Consider the following 16,566-nt stretch of genomic DNA (forward strand, 5'->3'; position numbering starts at 1 on the left):
TCAGTGTGTGGGTAAAACCAGTTATCAGAGAGCGTAAGGAGCACTAGGAAGGGAGAAGAGTGCAAAAGATTACTTTGAAGAAGCAAAAATGACAAGAATGGGTAAGAGAGAATAAATAAGAACTATGATTTGAGGCTAATAAAAACCACTAACAAACATGCATGCTGGTCCAGTCCTTTTCAGAGAAGCTAGCTATCCCTGAAATTGTGACAAGGAAGATCAGCTGCTACTTTTGAATTATGATAAATATTTTCTCTGAATAAAGGGCAGGTAGAAGAAGTCTATCCACAAAGTATTGGACTGAAATCTATGTTCTTCCTATAAAAAGAAGAAAAATAATTTGCATTTTTGTAGCTTTTTTTTGGTCCTTTAGTACATGAATCCTGTCCAGTGCTTTTACTCAGTTCATTTTACCTGCCTCTACTTTCTGCATATGAAATCCGTGAGGAGGTTCTGCAGGATTTTTGGTGAGAATAATCTTCAGAGCTCAAAGATGCTTTGTGTAGCAGCTCATAAATACCTAACTATGCAAGTTTTAGAATGTGGCAACAGGTACTAATTTAGTATAACTTCATTGTTTTTAGCATTAGTCCCATAATCAGAGCAGTATTACCAGACTGACCGGCATGAACTATAAAGACAGGCGTAGTTTTGTGTCAACTGTCATTAACAGTTGTTCATTCACTTTAATGTCAACCCACTTCCAGATACCATAAAAATAGGTTGCATTACATCTGGATGGAGTAAATAGCATGATAAAAATTTGTGTTGTGTGACAGTCACTCTCAAAACACTGTCATAGTTCATCACAGTAGTAAGGTAAAGCAACAGCATGATTTAGAGTGGTTTGAGGAGAGGAGAGCAGAAGAGAGAGGAAGGGGAAAGGGAGGGGAGGGGAAGGGAAAAGAAAAAGAAAGGGATGTATTTTAATGATAGTTACATTCCTTTCAGAAGCTACGTTGAATTTTGTAGATAATATTTTGTGTGACAGAAAATCACCAAGTCTCTCTTGAATATAAAAACCATAAAAGTTCCTTTAAAAGTGTTCATATTCACAGCAGAACCAGAAAGGAAGTTAAGCAGGACTGTGTGGGAACCCACCCGGGGTAACAGGCACTGGTGGCCTTTGACAGCCTTTAGCTGCCTCAAAAATGATGTGGTTATGCTTATAACTAGGGAAAACACACAGTTTAGAACAGAAGTTTGTACCTCTCACTTCATTAGAAAAGGATAAATTTAATTGTAGTGGAGAACTATGCATTATAACACTGTTTTTGAAATATGTCAAAAAGGAATGTCTTGCAGATCTGAAAAAGTTCTGAACAATAGAAATCTTGGAGAGGAACAACACACGATCGGCTTGGCTGCAGTGTTAGAAGAGCCTTACGCTGGTTGGGGTGTAATTGTCCTGCTGTGAGGTTAAACCCTGTTTAATACCCTGTTTGCTCACAGCATTGTTTTTCAGTCCCAGAAAAATAATTTAAATCAACTTTTATGCTTTTGGAAAAAAAAATCTGGTATTTAGATTGGCTGAGCAAATGGAGATATTTTTAAACTGGCTTCAATAACTCTCTGTAAGATAACAGTTGGCTTTCAACAGATAAAGCTGAGTAATTAGTCAGTCATGACTGACATCAGAACTATCTAGCTGAAACCTGTTGTTTAATTAACATTCTCCCACATTTGGAACTATCATAAGACAGTAAATAGTTCTGAGTCTTCCTGAAAAAAAAATGGCTGAATACCTGTAAAATCTATTATGTAATAATAGAAGTGCTGCTAGCATTACATTAGCAAATTTGGAGAGCTGGCTTTGCCAGTCCTTTCTGGATTTTCTTGGGAACTTTTCGTCTCAGGCATCTCAGGCATCGCCAGCTGTAAACTTTACTGGTGATTTTGCTCCCACATTATGCTGTAGTTTTCATCTCGGTGGATTTGCTGAAATGAATAAGTGCCATTTTGAAGAGATGGGCCTTCTGTTCCTAAAATATTTTATTTTTTTACAGAGTTTTGGACAGATTGTCTACTATGTTTAGGGAGTTCTGACCTTTTTTCCCACTTCAGACTCTTATATAAGGAGCTTGCATTGCTTCCTTCACAGCTTAAGATGCATCACGTAAGGCATTTCTCTGAAAGCAAAGCCAGTGTCTTTTCTGTGGAGCGTGCTCCTGATTTAACAAAGGTGCTTGGTGGCACACTTACCACTTCACCTGTCATGTCTTGAAGTAAGGACAGTGTCTTTGGTTGTGATCTAACCAATTTTATGAATTAGCTAGACTGGTATTTCCTAAATGCTTATAAAAACTTCATTTAGGATCATGCAGTTCTGAGTAATATGTTTCTATGATGAGTCTAGGTGATTTCCAAAATCAAGGGGTCTGTGTTCCTCATGGTTCCTCCTGGTGCGGTCTTGTTGCTACTCCAGACACTAAAGCTGTTGTCTCAGAGCCACCATCATACCATTGTTTCTGATAGTTGCTCAGCCATATGTTGCAGGTGTAGAGGTTGTGATTTCTGTCATCTCATTTCAGGACTCAAAACTGGATTTGTGAGTTTGTTTTGGTCTCTTTTTTTTTTAGTAATTTTGAAACTTTCAAATTATTTTATTGTTGCAAATCAAATAGAAAACTCACTCTGGTTTAGATACTTAAAAATTAAACATCCAAATCTAAACTGGCCTTCCTGGGCTTTCTTTGCAGTCAAAAGAGAGAGAGTTTGACCTCCAGGGAGCGATGAACCTGACGGTAGTCACAAGCTAGGGCAAGATGACTTGTCTTGAAGAGGTACTCAGTATATTCCTGGCTATACATAGAGTCAGGAATGGCCACCCTACACTTGGCATCTGAGTTTTAAACTCCTGCATTAGAAAAGATGAATTCTATCCTTCCTGTCACAATTTTTTTTTTTTTTTGGTGGTGATGCAAATATCTTGATGCTTCCTGTATTTCTTATTTTTCAGTGAGAAAAATGCAGATTGCTTGGAAGTTCCAAGGCTTGGTTAAATTCAAGACGTATATGGCAACTGTGTATCTGTATAACTGGAGTATTCCATCATTCTCTTCAGACTAGTCAAAACATGAAAAATCATTCAACTAGGATGAAAAGAAAGAGAGATCGTATTTCACAAAGTTATGTGCTAAGAAAATATTAAGTTATGGTGGATAAAGTATCTCAGAAATGTGAATAAAATGAGGTATTTCGTTTCTGGAGCAGGCAGTGGAACACAGAGTACAATATGACAAACAACAGAAGTTGATCTATTTGCTGCTGGGAATGTAGGATTTTTCTTCTTTAGTCAGCTGTTTGTTAATTGGTTTTAACACTTTAAAAATGCAGCTTTGGATTGTGTTTTGAGCTGTGCTTAACTTCAAATGGCATAGGATGAGAGAGCTGAAGCACTTGTAGGTCTCTGAGGCAAACATCTAGCTCACACGCTGGTTGTTGCAGCCTTTGTGGAGCAGCCTGGAGTTGGCAGAGCGAAGAGAGAACAGCCCATACCAGACTCCTTATCACACTGGAAACAATCTGCTTTTCTGTTTAGTAACCGAAGACCATCAGTTCTTCTTTCCTCCAAGTCCCTGACAAGTGAAATAAAAATCAAGGGGTAGCTGGAGGCCCACTGGCCTTGAGAAAGCCGAAGTGCAAAAGGGCTGTTGATTCTCTGGTCAGTTTGTGCTTTTGTGGAGATTGCTCACTGGGCTGGGATAATGAAAAAAAAGAGAAATGTTAGCAGGGAATCTGCCCAAGAGGAGAGGCAGGATCTGGATCTGCCCCAGATGGCAGGGTTCAGAGATGGTCATCCTAGGGCAGGAATGGGAATGAGAAGCCTCTGTGAGAGGAGGAGGAACAAAGGACTCCTGATGGATAAAAAACAGTAGGAGAAAAACAAGAGGACTTCACGTAGGAGCACAGGGTACCTCTTTGTAAAATAAGGAGCCCCTTCACAGCCAGGGAAGAAAGGAGCTAGACCTTCCTGCAGAGAATTCCTCAGCTTAGAGGTAGTTAACATTACTTGATCGTTCTTCGTGGGGACAGAGAAGGACCTGAAACTGTTGGGAGCACTACAGAAGTGTATGCTGAAAAAGTGGGTATGTATAGACTGTGGCCAGAGGTGTGATGATGAGTCAGGTAGCCATACCTGGGGGAGCTGCACTCAGCTACCTTGTGTATAGTCACAGCAATGCAGCGATGGCAGGGGCTTCACGGCAGGCTGGGAGGGCCAGCCTGCCCCACGAACACGAGCTGGGCTGTAGCGATACCTTAGGGAACCTCTGCCATAAGACTCTCACCATCGCAGGAGGGACAGCCCTGACCACATCCTACCTCTGCAGTAGAGATGTAAGTAAATTCCTAGGGGACCAGCCCAGATATAACAACCAGCCCAGCTATAATAGGTAAACAGTGGACTCTAGCTATTAGCTTACTATTTTTTAACTACATCACCCTTTCCTCTGAGGTAGTAAGGAAAACTATCTACACCCCTTGTCTTTACAGACTTTGATAAAAAGGTAAAAGGCACTGTGATAAGATGAAGTGCTTGTAGAAAAGACTGAAGGATCCCAACAAAAAATGTAGTAATGTGGAGAAAGTGAGAAAAAGGAGCTGGACCTAGGGAGTTGTCACAGTGAAAGATTGTGGTTTGTTTTTTTTTTTTCTCTTCATTTTTTGTTACATGCAGGAGAAAATTTAATATGTGCAAGCTATGTCTGTTGACTGAGTTACTGTGGGTCATGTAAATTCTTTCTTCCAAATAATACATTATTCAAGACTGGGATTTGGAAAGTCCTGGGGATGGTATTTGCCTCTTTCTCCAGTGGCAGAGGCCAGTGACAGGCACTTTAAAATACCTCAGAATTCTTTTGCACTGGACTTTTTTTTCAGAGCAGTGTACTTCTAACCAGCACAAATCCAGGTGGGATGCAGTTATACTTAAATAAGAATGCTTATACTGATATACCTTATTCTGGTCTGAGAAGAAAAATAAACTTTCCCTGTGTCTAGCTCTATGATGCTATACCTGGGCTCCATCGTCCCAAATTTAGGCACATATAAATTAGTCAAATGTCCTGGGTTCCCTTTTAGTCAATGGAAGAAATGGCACCTTCAGTATACATATGTAAAATATCTAAGACAAATCAGAGAAATCACCCTGGAGGTGTCAGTCCTTCTCCATTGACTGTACAGGGTGCTTAACAGAAATGAGATTTAGACATATAACTTTCAAATGTCTACATTGGAATGAGATCAATCTGACCTGGTTTATCTGCACTGGAACTTGAATCATTGCAGCCACACCGGTGCAAAATCATGAATTCAGCCGGCAGAGTTGTACAGGTGTGACTTTTTCCCCCCTAATGTAAACCAAAGCTTACACTTAAGGCACATGACAGAGCTTTTATACGCTGTAGGTAGGGACTTTGCTACACTATAGGAACAGCAGGCTGAATAGTTATGTAGGTAGGTTTGCTAACTGTGTGGTAGAAATATTACTGTGATAAGTATCTGGTCGCTTTTTAGTGCACATCCAAAATACAACCGCTGATAACATGGTTTGAGCTAGTGGTATAGAATTAGAAGCTACGGAGATAATGCTGCTGATAGTTAAGCTTGCCAAACATGTTCCTCTATAAAAGCAGCAGTGCGTTTCGTCCCACTGTAAGTGCAGTTGTTTCTTGACTTGGGTGAAAATAGTTTTGTTTTTTATGGAATGCAGAATAGTGAATTTAGACAAAACCCACGAGCTTTCCAAGAGAACCTCTCTTCACCTCTACCACCCCGAGTAGCGAAGAGGTCATTCACAAGAACAGTGCTCATCATGGATTAACTTTCTGTGGCTTTGGGAAAAGCCTGGGCCTGATTTTGGGGAGGTATGTCCACTCCTTGTTTTTGGAAGGAGCTTTCTTATAGAAAGCTGTTTAGAGTGCACTCAGGCTTTAGAGGTGGCCTTCACTTGGTGGAAAAAAAGCAGTGTGGATCTCATGGAGTTTGTCCACAGTGCAGGCAGTGCAGAGGGCATTGGAGAGCTGTGTGTTGAGGTGGGTATACACAGCAGCCTTCACCTATAGCGCAAGGTGCTTGCTGGGAGGAAGAGTTTTTCACACTGCGTGGAGAATGTACTGTACTGTTCTGAGCTGGTGCTCTGGGCAGAGACCCCAGGGTGCCTGCACTTTGTAAAAGATGATCTAGGTGAATGGGCCCCTCACCTTTGATGGTAATAATTAGGAATATTGCTTGAGATACATATCTAAATATGTTCTCAGAATTATTTCTGTATCAGTAATCTAAAATTTTAAAATGAGCTCTACAGCTTGGTGAAAACCACGGTGTAGTTTTAACCCTGAAGTGAATGATATTATCCCCAAATTAGCAGTATTAACATCCTTGTACCTGTATATCAACACTTTACATGCTCCTGCTCTTAGTCCAGTTTATAAATGGTTACTTGCCTGGCTCGATATGAATGTTATTTGTATCTGCAATCAGTTACTAAGGTTTCAGCACACAAGTTGGGTTACAGGGGCTTGAAAAGATCCCCCTGAGCCAGTAAAGCTCAGAAGAGCTTTTCTAATTGTTGGTACTTGTCCAGGTGTGCAAACAGCCTGCCGCAGTTGTAAGGTGATGTGACTTAGCTTAAGCCTCCGTGAAAGATATTTAAGTGAGACGTAATACATCATACTTGGGGTAATCCGAGAACATGCCCATGGATAGCTGGCATAGTTAATCTGACAGGCTATAACTGTGTAAGGTGCCATAATTTGATCATATGACTGAGACCAAAACATTTGGCCTGACATAGGCCTAGGTTGACACCCAGTAGCCTTTGAGATAGGGTCAGCGTACTCTTGCTTGAAATGGCAGAGGAGATCCCTTCCCATGTGCATGTGCCATTTTTCTGGTCCCCTTCATTTCTGGGTGTGTGTATGTGGTCATTGCAGCACACGCTGCCCCGTGCACGTTGGTGGGACTGCATCCTAAGGGAGCTCTGCTCTCAGCCTGGAAACACGGAGAGTTTCCCAGGGAGCACTGCTACAAAACAGGTAGGCAGGAGGGAGTCCTGGCTGTGGCTGAGGTGGCAGAAAGTTGACATGTGGACAAAAAATTAATTATGTTGTTGCCTGTAACTTTGTAGAGTGATTATTCCTTTAAAGGTGTGCACAGTCATGGCTAAGCACCATTGTGAAGGATGAATCTTATTATTTAATTTCTTTTAAGGTTTCTTGAAAGGTCTAAATGGGAGCACCTGCTGGACCACATGGTGATGCCCTCCCACTCTGCCTGCCTACGTTTTCTTCTTACAGAAAATAGAGTTTATGAAGGAAAAAAGGATGAGAAAGCAATCTGTACACTTTTCTTTCCTTGCAAGCTGGATGCCAACAAGTGGCCCTGAGTCTTGATACACCCCAGGTCAAGACAAGACATGCCAGGTATGCATACACCTGAGTTTTGCAAAACACTGCTGGTTCCCACAGTATAGAAGTAGCTTGAGAGAATTCTCTGAGCAGATTGCTGAGGTAGCCCAAGGGCCAGAAGTAGCATATGTATCTGGACTGAATAGGAGCAGTCAAGGGCTTGGGAAATAAAAAGTATTTTACAGTGAGTGTATTGTAATAGCAGAAACTCCTTCAGTTCTTTCCTTTTATCCACTTGGATCAAGCTGTCTGGAAGCGTTTCATGTCTTTTGTTGCATCACATGAGGAAAAAGATGAAAAGAAGAGAAGAATGCTCTGCTCAACTCTTGCTCACTGGGTTTATGTTGAACTCACTGGGATCTGATACAGAACTTTTTTTTTTAAGTATACAGATCCTGAAATATAGTGGAAGCTGTGCTTCTAAATTCTCAGCAAAAGACTGGGCTTATTTATGCCTTTTTCCAAGGTGGTGTGCAAATATTCAAGTTTACTGACAATTATCATGGTTAGGTTTTTAATGAATGTTTAGTTCTTACTTGTCAAGAACAAAAAGACTTAAATATGTTTAGAGATCAGGCTGCTGGTGACCTCCACTTTCTGTTTTGTAATGTTTAACATGCAGTTTCAATGTTTTGAATTTTTGCTTAGCAGGCTGAGAGCTGCACCATAACTCTTTCTAAAACAGTATTCGTAGCTTAAATGTTAATTTGAGTTTCTGTTGGGGAGATTGAGATTTAAATGCTGCTGCTACAGCTTTACATGGAGCAAAGTAAGAATTAGGACAGTGTGAAATATGTCCTGGTGTTGCATCAAAATGAAAATATGGAGTGCTATCAAACCTCGACTTGTGTGGGGCACCACAGAAGTGTGTTGTGTAGTATCCATGGAGTAAGATTGTTACCTTGCAAGGCAGAAGACAATTGAATAAAACCCACATCAACCCACATTAGCTATTTCCTGTTAGGAAACACTGGATATTGTTTTTCATAGCCCCACTTTATGAAGCGCATGTTACGATAATTGTCAAGTGCTGTGATACTTCTTCTTATTTGGTAAATCTTGTATATGTGGATGAGGTATTATTTTTCCATGGATCTGTTTATATGAATAGCAGCCAGTGCCTCTACCTAGAAAACTATGTCAATTGAATGCAATGTTATGTAAGTTTTGTTTTGGTTCTTATATGCTGGATGTCACAGGGTTTGATGTCTTCCAGAAGTGCATTAAGTGACAGGATTGTCATCTGCTACATATGATTTTCTCTCTCCCATTCTTTCCAAAGGTGTCTTTTGTCCTCTTTTTATTTTCAGTGTCTTTTAAAATAGCTATTACATTATCTGTATATGGTTCTGTATGTATATATGTGACTCACATTCAGAGTAGAAGATAGTGAGCTTTGTGCGGGGGAGAATTCCAGTGGGAACTCATCCAAAAGTCTGATACTGGCCTGAGAAAGCTCTGTTTTCTGCAGAGCTTTTCTCTGGAGATGGATAATGACACTGCACCTACATGATGAAGCTGCTGTGTATTTTTCCTCATCCCATCTCTCTCGGTAGGTGACCTTTCACATAAGCATCCAGGGTCCCAAACTTCTGAATCCCTTAGGAAAAAGGATGCAACACTGAAAGTTAACTGCAGGTTAAATACAGGTCTTAGACCTGCACCCATTCAGGAGTGGTTCTCACAGCAGATTTATCTTATGCTTGCACATTTGCAGTGCTGATTCTCTGTAACATACAGTGGTGAAGGGGACAGCAGGACCGAGGTTAGAGTGCTCTCAGGAGGACCCCACATTGGAAGCAGTGTTGCTGTTGGACATTCCTCCCCTCCTTTCTTTCATTCTTTCCAGCTTTTTCAGGCTCAAGTCTAACACTGAGTCTTCAAATTTGGTGTTAAAGCTGAAGCAGTGGCTCATGTGTATCACACAAGTGATTATTAGAGTAGCACAAGTCCTTTTGACCAAGTATTACTGCTGTGTAGTTTTTTGTCTTTGGGATTTTTCCCCAGCTGGATATTGCTTTTGAACTCAAATGATCTGCGTGTCTCTTAGGAGCTGAGCTGTCTGGAAAACATTTTGATCAAATTCCAACACAGTTTTTCCAAGTGTGTTTCTTTTGCCTTTTGCTAGCTACTTTCTGATGCTGTTTATCCAAAACACCACCTGCTGTCAAGGGCAATGCTGGCCATTTGAAATGTCTCCATGTCCATGAAGCAGCTGTACCTATTAGGCTTAATTTCTGCAATGAATTACTAAGTGTATGTAATTTAAAACCCACTCTTCTTCTCTGTCCTCCTACCACCACCAGTCATCTCATTTCATCTGCAAGCAGTGATGGAATTAGGTTGCCAAGAACCTGGAAGGTTTGCTGTCTCTATACCAAATTTAACATAATATATGCATGGCTTATGCAAGAAGGACAGTTTCTCTGTTTTCCTGCCATATCATATAACCCTGGAATCTGTTCTATTCATGAATAGCAACATTAACTATTAATTTCAGTTTATTTGGAGAAGGAGAAGAAGAAGGGAAAAAAAAGGGAAATGAAGACTAAGCTTGGGCAGTGTGCAAAGGAAGATACAATTCTCTAATAAATATTTTAAAATTCCAAGAGAGTCTGAACTTGGGACTGACAACACAAGAAAACACACAAGATTTACATATGGTGTCCAAGAAGTCTGAATCAAAGTGAAACTGAGAATATAGTTTTGCATTATAGTGGTCTGTGCTATATTTGGATCAAGCAAAGAGGGAAGGAAAGAGAAACTGAATTATTTGAAAGTACAAGAAAGTACAAATGGACTCCAACATCATAATAATTCCTGAAATAATTATTTTTCTTTCTTTTTTCTTTCCTTTTTTTTTTTTGTTTTGTTTGTTTGTTTGTTTTGTTCAGGAGATCCTCAAGTGCCATGGAATAATGGAAGAGTGTCAATAGTGGATTTGAACATGAGCTGCCAGCAAGCTGGATGAATGGTGTGATTGTCACATCCACTGAATGTTCTGGAGCTTTCTTGACAAGGTTTTAGTTTTCTGCCAGCGCAGACTGATTTTATTTTGAATTTTTTTGAGACATTAGAAAATGTTTAGCTTCTAAGCCATGTCAGCAACCGAAAGGATTTGTGAGGACTAATGTAACCATTTGTTCCAAACAACCTACATAGCTCTTTTTTTTCTCTTTTTGCCAAGTATCCATGAACACATTTAAGTTTTAGAAAGCCTTGAAGTGATCTTTACAGCTGTATTTGATCAATGGATTGCATGGACTACTCAGCATCTGTATGTGATGAGATCTTTTCAGTACAGACAGCCCAATCACTGTAAGGTTAACAGTTTGACCCTCCAAAGAATCCTGATACTGATTTAAAAATCACAAGACTGGGAAATTTAGGGGACAGCATTTTTAAGTTTTATTTTATAAGTCATATTGTTACTGTCTTCTGATCAAATAATCTTTATAAACCAGTTTTTCCCCTTCTGTCCTTCTGTCCATGTTCCTATATCTTGTCAACCAAGTTTGTGAAACTGCTTTTTGCAGAATTCTGTTAGAACAGAGTGTTGGGTCTTGGAATATTTCTGAACGACTCATAATGGAGAGGTTAAGTATTGAATTCAGTGAGGCTATTTCAAGAAGGTTTTTACATCATTTGAACAGCTCCAAGACTTGGTTACCTGGCTCCCCTGCAGCCAAACACTTGATTTTTAATATTTTCTGGGGTTACCACTAGATATTACATCTGGTGTCAAAGTCTGTGACACTTGCTTAGGTCTGTGAAAATCTCTGAACCTCACTTAAGTAAAAATTTAACAAAAATATACATTGCATACTTGGCAGTGGAGAGATGCCGCAGTTAGATGACAGAGCCACCCTATGAAAAGGGACTCACCATGCGTTCCCAAGGGACACATCTTATTAAAATAAAATACAAGGAAAACAAGAACATATCAAGAATAGTGATCTGTGTATTTCAAAGGGAACAAGGTATGCCAAGAAAAGCATTGTAGTCATGCTTCCAGCTTAAAACAACATTTCAGAAGCATTTTAAAAAGCTTTCTACTTCAGTTTCAGTTTGGTGTCAGTGTGGGTTTTCAGGCTTACAGGACCATTTTTTTCTAATCTAGACACAATATAGAAAATACAGAATTAAGAAAAAGTATTCCTAATGTTGGAACCCATTTCTTATCCAGTCTGAAAAGACATAAAAAAATAGGATGTCCTGGAAGAGAGAGAAAGAAGAATGTCCTAGAAAATAGCTTAAAACCCCAGAATATCTACAATGGATGCATTCATATACAATAACAGATAATGTATTTATCAAACTAGTATTGGTTGAAAACCCAAAAAAGAAATTAGTCTTTCTTGCAATAACAATAGCTAAACGGTAAGCTGGTGATGAAAACCCTTGTTTTAGTTACCTGACATCATGCATAACAGTCTTAGCTGCAGTGGAACATCCACTGTCTCTTTAACAACATTACACAGCAGCTTCTGCTGGCTACATACTATGTAAAATATGTTCTGCTGAATATCGTTCCTTGGAGCAATTATTAGCAGAACAGAAGTGGCACAGAGTTGGAAAAAAAAAATCGAAATAAATGTTTTTTCAGACCACATTGCTATGGATAATCAGTGAAAACTGCGTGAACAGTAAGGGAACGGACATGAAGAGTAAAAGGGACAGGAGTAATGCTATCCGGCTTTAGGTGACATCTGGCAAAAGGTGACATCCAGAGAACGTAGCTGGTTTGGACAGGAATGAACTACAAAGCAGCCAAACTAAGTAGTGCTCAGAAGGGAATATAAAGGCTTGTGTTTCTGATCAGTCCTGTGTTGCCATCTGTCCCTGCTCTAAAGAGCATAGCAACCCTGAGTGCCTCTACATGGTTGCCTGCTTAGGCCATTACCTGAGCATCTGTTTTGTTTTGCTGGATTTCGGTATTCCCACCAATGAGGGGGAGTACAGAACTCTAGAAAGGGAATCCGTATAAATTGAAGGAGTAACCTAACCCAGCTGTAAAGCAGGAGGGGAAGGAGGGATGCTGTGCTGTTATTGCTCCTGTGCAACGTGCTGTCCACCTTGGCCCTCTTGACTTCTCCAGTTTTCTTCTCTTTCCCCTTTGGCTGCATTTATCTCGTGGCAGCACATTTTGGTTCTTTAGCTGTCTGTGTGTGATAGTTCAAGCTACAGAACTGGACATCATTCTATGCAATTGGTTCTGTATACTTCCAAAGATTAGAGGAGCGTGCTTCTGAGTTTTAGATAGTGACATTTGTGATGGGCTGGGAGACACGGGTTAGAGCTGTGTGTTCAGCGCCAGTGGAGCAGGAAGCCTAGGACACTCCAGACCAGCCAGCTTCAACAGAATAAAACTAGCTTGTCCTGTCTTCAACAGGGTTTTTCAATGGGCTAGATAAAACCACCAGACCAAAGCTTTAGAAGAGGGCAGAACAGGGCATTTCTATAAGAAGTTCTATAACCTAAAATTTTCTGAAAAATAATGAGTTAAGCACACTTCTGGAAATTATTTAGCTCTTTAAAAAAAAAAAAAGACACCACATTTTATCTTCCTTTCTTTGGAAAGAGTCTGAAGTTTCTTAAGCTGTCTGATGGGAAGCAGTGAAAGCCTAAGGTCCTGTAGGCTGCTGTGTCAGGGAAAAATGTAACTAACCTTTAAAGATGTATTTTGTCCTGCCTTTCTTATTACTAGGCTGTTTTCTGCACTGGGTATTTGTAAGTTACATTGATCTTTAGAAAACAAAAACCCCAAACAACCCCAAAGTAAAACAGCTGAGTTAATTTCAAAACCTTTTATTTCAGAAATAATGTGTGAATAATATAAAGCTTGTCAGATTAATGCAGTATCAGATAGGGGAGGGAAGGTACGTTTCCCCAGCATTAGATACTTAAGATAGGCATTTGTGATGTCTTAGCCAAGCCCAGCTGTTGAATCCTGTGGCCTCAGTCACCACATCAGCCAGGCAGGCTGCCTAGGCTTCCTCTGCAGCAGAGAGCAAGACTCCTGGACAAGGCAACCGAAAACACCTGAATTAAGAGTCCTGATCAGCCAGCAAAGGAACCTCTCCCTCTCTGCTGGATATAGTGAGAATTGCTTGCTTGGGAGGTGCCTAAAATTGGGTGACGCCAATTATCCTTTCTATATACATTTTTAAACAACTAATAAATTGCCTCAAGTCTTCTATGAAATATCATGGAGATACTTACTTTCTGCTGGTTTCATTTCCCAGGAGTATATTTTTATTTCTTTCATTCTCCTAAATTGTCCTTACCTAGTTTTCATGTCCCACTCCTTGCACCATTATGTTATGAGCATCAGAACAACACTTCATGATTTGGCCTTATCATAGGCGAATCAAAACTGATGTACAGTGGGAAATAGTGCTTACTAAATTTAAACATCAAGGCAAACTGTTATTTACATGCAAGACAGCTTTATTGTTATGATCATTTATTTATTGCACTTCTAGTGTACTGGGAGCTTTGCAGCACATGTTGCTAGGTGTGCTCTCTGCCCTTTGAATACTGATATTTTGGAATTTTCCTGAGAATGAAAGGCTGGTTGATCTACTCTTGAAGCTTGACAGATGATATTCTTATTTATCTTCGTAAAATGAGAAAACAAAATGTAATCACCATTCTTTCTGAGCATCTGGAAAAATGTGTCTAGCAGCTGTAAGCAGTTGCAATTCCCTTCCTCTGTTAATCACACTGGGTAGGAATATTTACAGGTTTTATGATCTGATTGCCTTCTTCCTGCAATGTAATTCACCGCCACAGTCAGGGATAAATACTGCAGGGAAGGTACCATGAAAGGTAAAGTATACATTCTTCTTCAAGGTGGTGCATTCATTTATTTAGTAAACCTGGTTCACAGCTTCCAACAGCTATAGCCAGCCGTTAATAATGTAATTTATGTCAGCCCACAGGGGCCTGGTAGCAGAGCAATTAGGACACCTGGCCGCAGAGCCAGAGTCATGAGCATGGGCTGTGCTCCATATGTGTGCTGACAGTGCTTCCCAAGGGATCCTGCTTTAAATGAAGGCTTAGTCACTCAGGCTGGTAAGTGGAAGGTGGGCAGGGGTGATGCTAACAGGCTCATGCCCATCCTTGCTGTTTGCTGCAGAAGTGGGCATGCTTTTTATTTACCCAGGTCTCATCCCAAGGCGCAGGGGGATGGTGGATGTGTTGTACATGCATATCACTGCCCTCTTATGGATGGAGTCAGCGGTGATCGGGAATATATTCCGTCCCCCCCAGCAAGGTGCATGATACATATGCTTCAGATTTAGAAGGCTCTGTGCATCAAATAGTGGCAGTCTTAGCTTTTCACGGCAGTAAGATGTAAAAGCAATATGTGCTGTTGCCCTGCCATTCTGCAAGGGGCACAAGCACACCAAATCACACAATCGCTACACATTTATTATAACACATTGGTTATAATTTTGTAGAACACTAGGCCAAATCTAACAACAATTCTTAATTTCCCCCAGGTTAATCTGTGGGGCCCCACTGGATGCAAGGGCATCCAGTCCAGAAATAATGTCTTTACTACGTGCTGCTGCACAGACCCAAAGCTTTGTCTTGCTGAAGATGGCCACCTGGTACCCCCTTGTTCAAATGCACAGCCTGTCTTTGAAGCATGTTATGAAAGCAAAATAGATTAGGAAAATGGTATTATTTGCAACCAAACTGAATGACAGTATCAAATCTGGTGGGGTAACGCTGTGCAGTCAATTGAAACCAAGACTTAATAACTTCTGTGTTAAGGAAGGGAGAGAGAGAGAGAGTGTTTTCTTCTTAGCTGGCAGTAAACTTCCCTGCCTATATTTTTGGGCTGCTACAGTTTCAGTCTTTTTTCAAAAAGTAATATCAAGCTCCAGCTCCATTATACTGTTTGTGATCTCTTCGTCAATCTCTTGGAGTCTCTTGGAGCTCTGGTGTCTGTGCTGGATCAAACCTTAATCACCACTCCTTGCAGTAAACAGCTGCTGCTTTTCTCTGTACCGGTGTGCTGCTACCTAAGGTGCCCGTCAGTCAAGGGCAGTTACATGCTATAGCTCCCAGTGTAGTGAATTACTGATGGTAAAGAGAGGAGATCCTGCTGCTCTCCCCTGCTCTGTTCCTCCCTCTTCAGGCTGCATAGTTCTGGCTGTCCTCTCCACTGTCTCTAGGACTCATCTAACTGTGCAGTGACCTGACTCAACTTGGCAGCACTAAAATAACCTCAGAACAAACCAAAGAATAGCTTTTTGCTGCTTAGTGAGTTGAATTGGCTTTATTGTACAGCCAGAGCATCAGAAGTTACGCAAGAGAGGAGCTGAGGCTGCGTGGTTGGGAATGGGGATACAGGCAAGGAAAAGGGAGAAGGAAAGTGGAGGAGCAGGACCATTGCATCCTAAGGCAACCAGCTGTTAAATCTCCTCTGCTACACATCTGGCTATACTCATAGCATCTCAGCATCTCTCTCTCTCTTTCTCTCTCCCCAGGCTTCCTTATGCCATGCCCATGGAGTAACAGTGATCTGCTATTGCCATTTTACAGGAGAAGGCACAGAGACAACCAGTGGGTCTCCTGGTACTACACATTTTAGCTGAGGCATGGCAAGGAATTGGAGTCAGGTGTCACAAACCAGAGGTGAGTGTCTGAACCGCTGGCCATTCCTTATTACCAGAAGGTGCAACTGATCTTTCTTCCTCCCTCTTTATTCCTGCTTTTATATGGTAACTGTACTTCTGCTTATGAACATACAGGGGTATTTTAATACTGCACTGCAAAGGTAGAGGTTTGGTATCCTTCTTCTGTCCTTTTATCCGCGAACTATTGCAAATAATCTGCTAGCTAGGGATTAAGTTAGCTGGCCAGTTAGCTGCCAGAATCTTCTAATTTCTAAGCTGAATGTGCTAGCACTTGGATTTCAAAGTGCAAAACCATGTTCAGCATATTCATATCCAGGAGTGCTTCTAATTAGAGGTTTTATTAAATTTTTCTTTGTAATCAGGATTGGTAACATGACAATATATTAGGCCTTCTGAAAGCCTCAAGCTAATGTGCACCAAAGGTTAGCTTGTTTCTACATAATAATCATGTGACAGTCACTGTGCAGCCTGTACATGACACTCAGGGATATGTTTAAAAGCAG

General features: G+C 40.7%; 1 long non-coding RNA gene across 3 annotated transcripts in view; it reads left to right on the forward strand.

Moving 5' to 3' along the window:
* LOC138682427 (uncharacterized) overlaps nt 1–16,566 on the forward strand; it is a 67,203-nt gene that overhangs the window by 27,357 nt on the left and 23,280 nt on the right. For 2 of the 3 annotated variants that reach the window (XR_011322523.1, XR_011322524.1), the window contains exons 2-4: nt 7,213–7,424; nt 10,304–10,429; nt 15,969–16,061. This is a non-coding gene — a long non-coding RNA (uncharacterized lncRNA). Of the gene's footprint in view, nt 1–7,212; nt 7,425–10,303; nt 10,430–15,913; nt 16,062–16,566 lie in introns of all 3 variants that reach the window. The other variant, XR_011322525.1, reaches the window with a different exon arrangement.

Source organism: Haliaeetus albicilla, chromosome 28, assembly GCF_947461875.1.
Source record: "Haliaeetus albicilla chromosome 28, bHalAlb1.1, whole genome shotgun sequence".
Lineage (NCBI taxonomy): Eukaryota > Metazoa > Chordata > Aves > Accipitriformes > Accipitridae > Haliaeetus > Haliaeetus albicilla.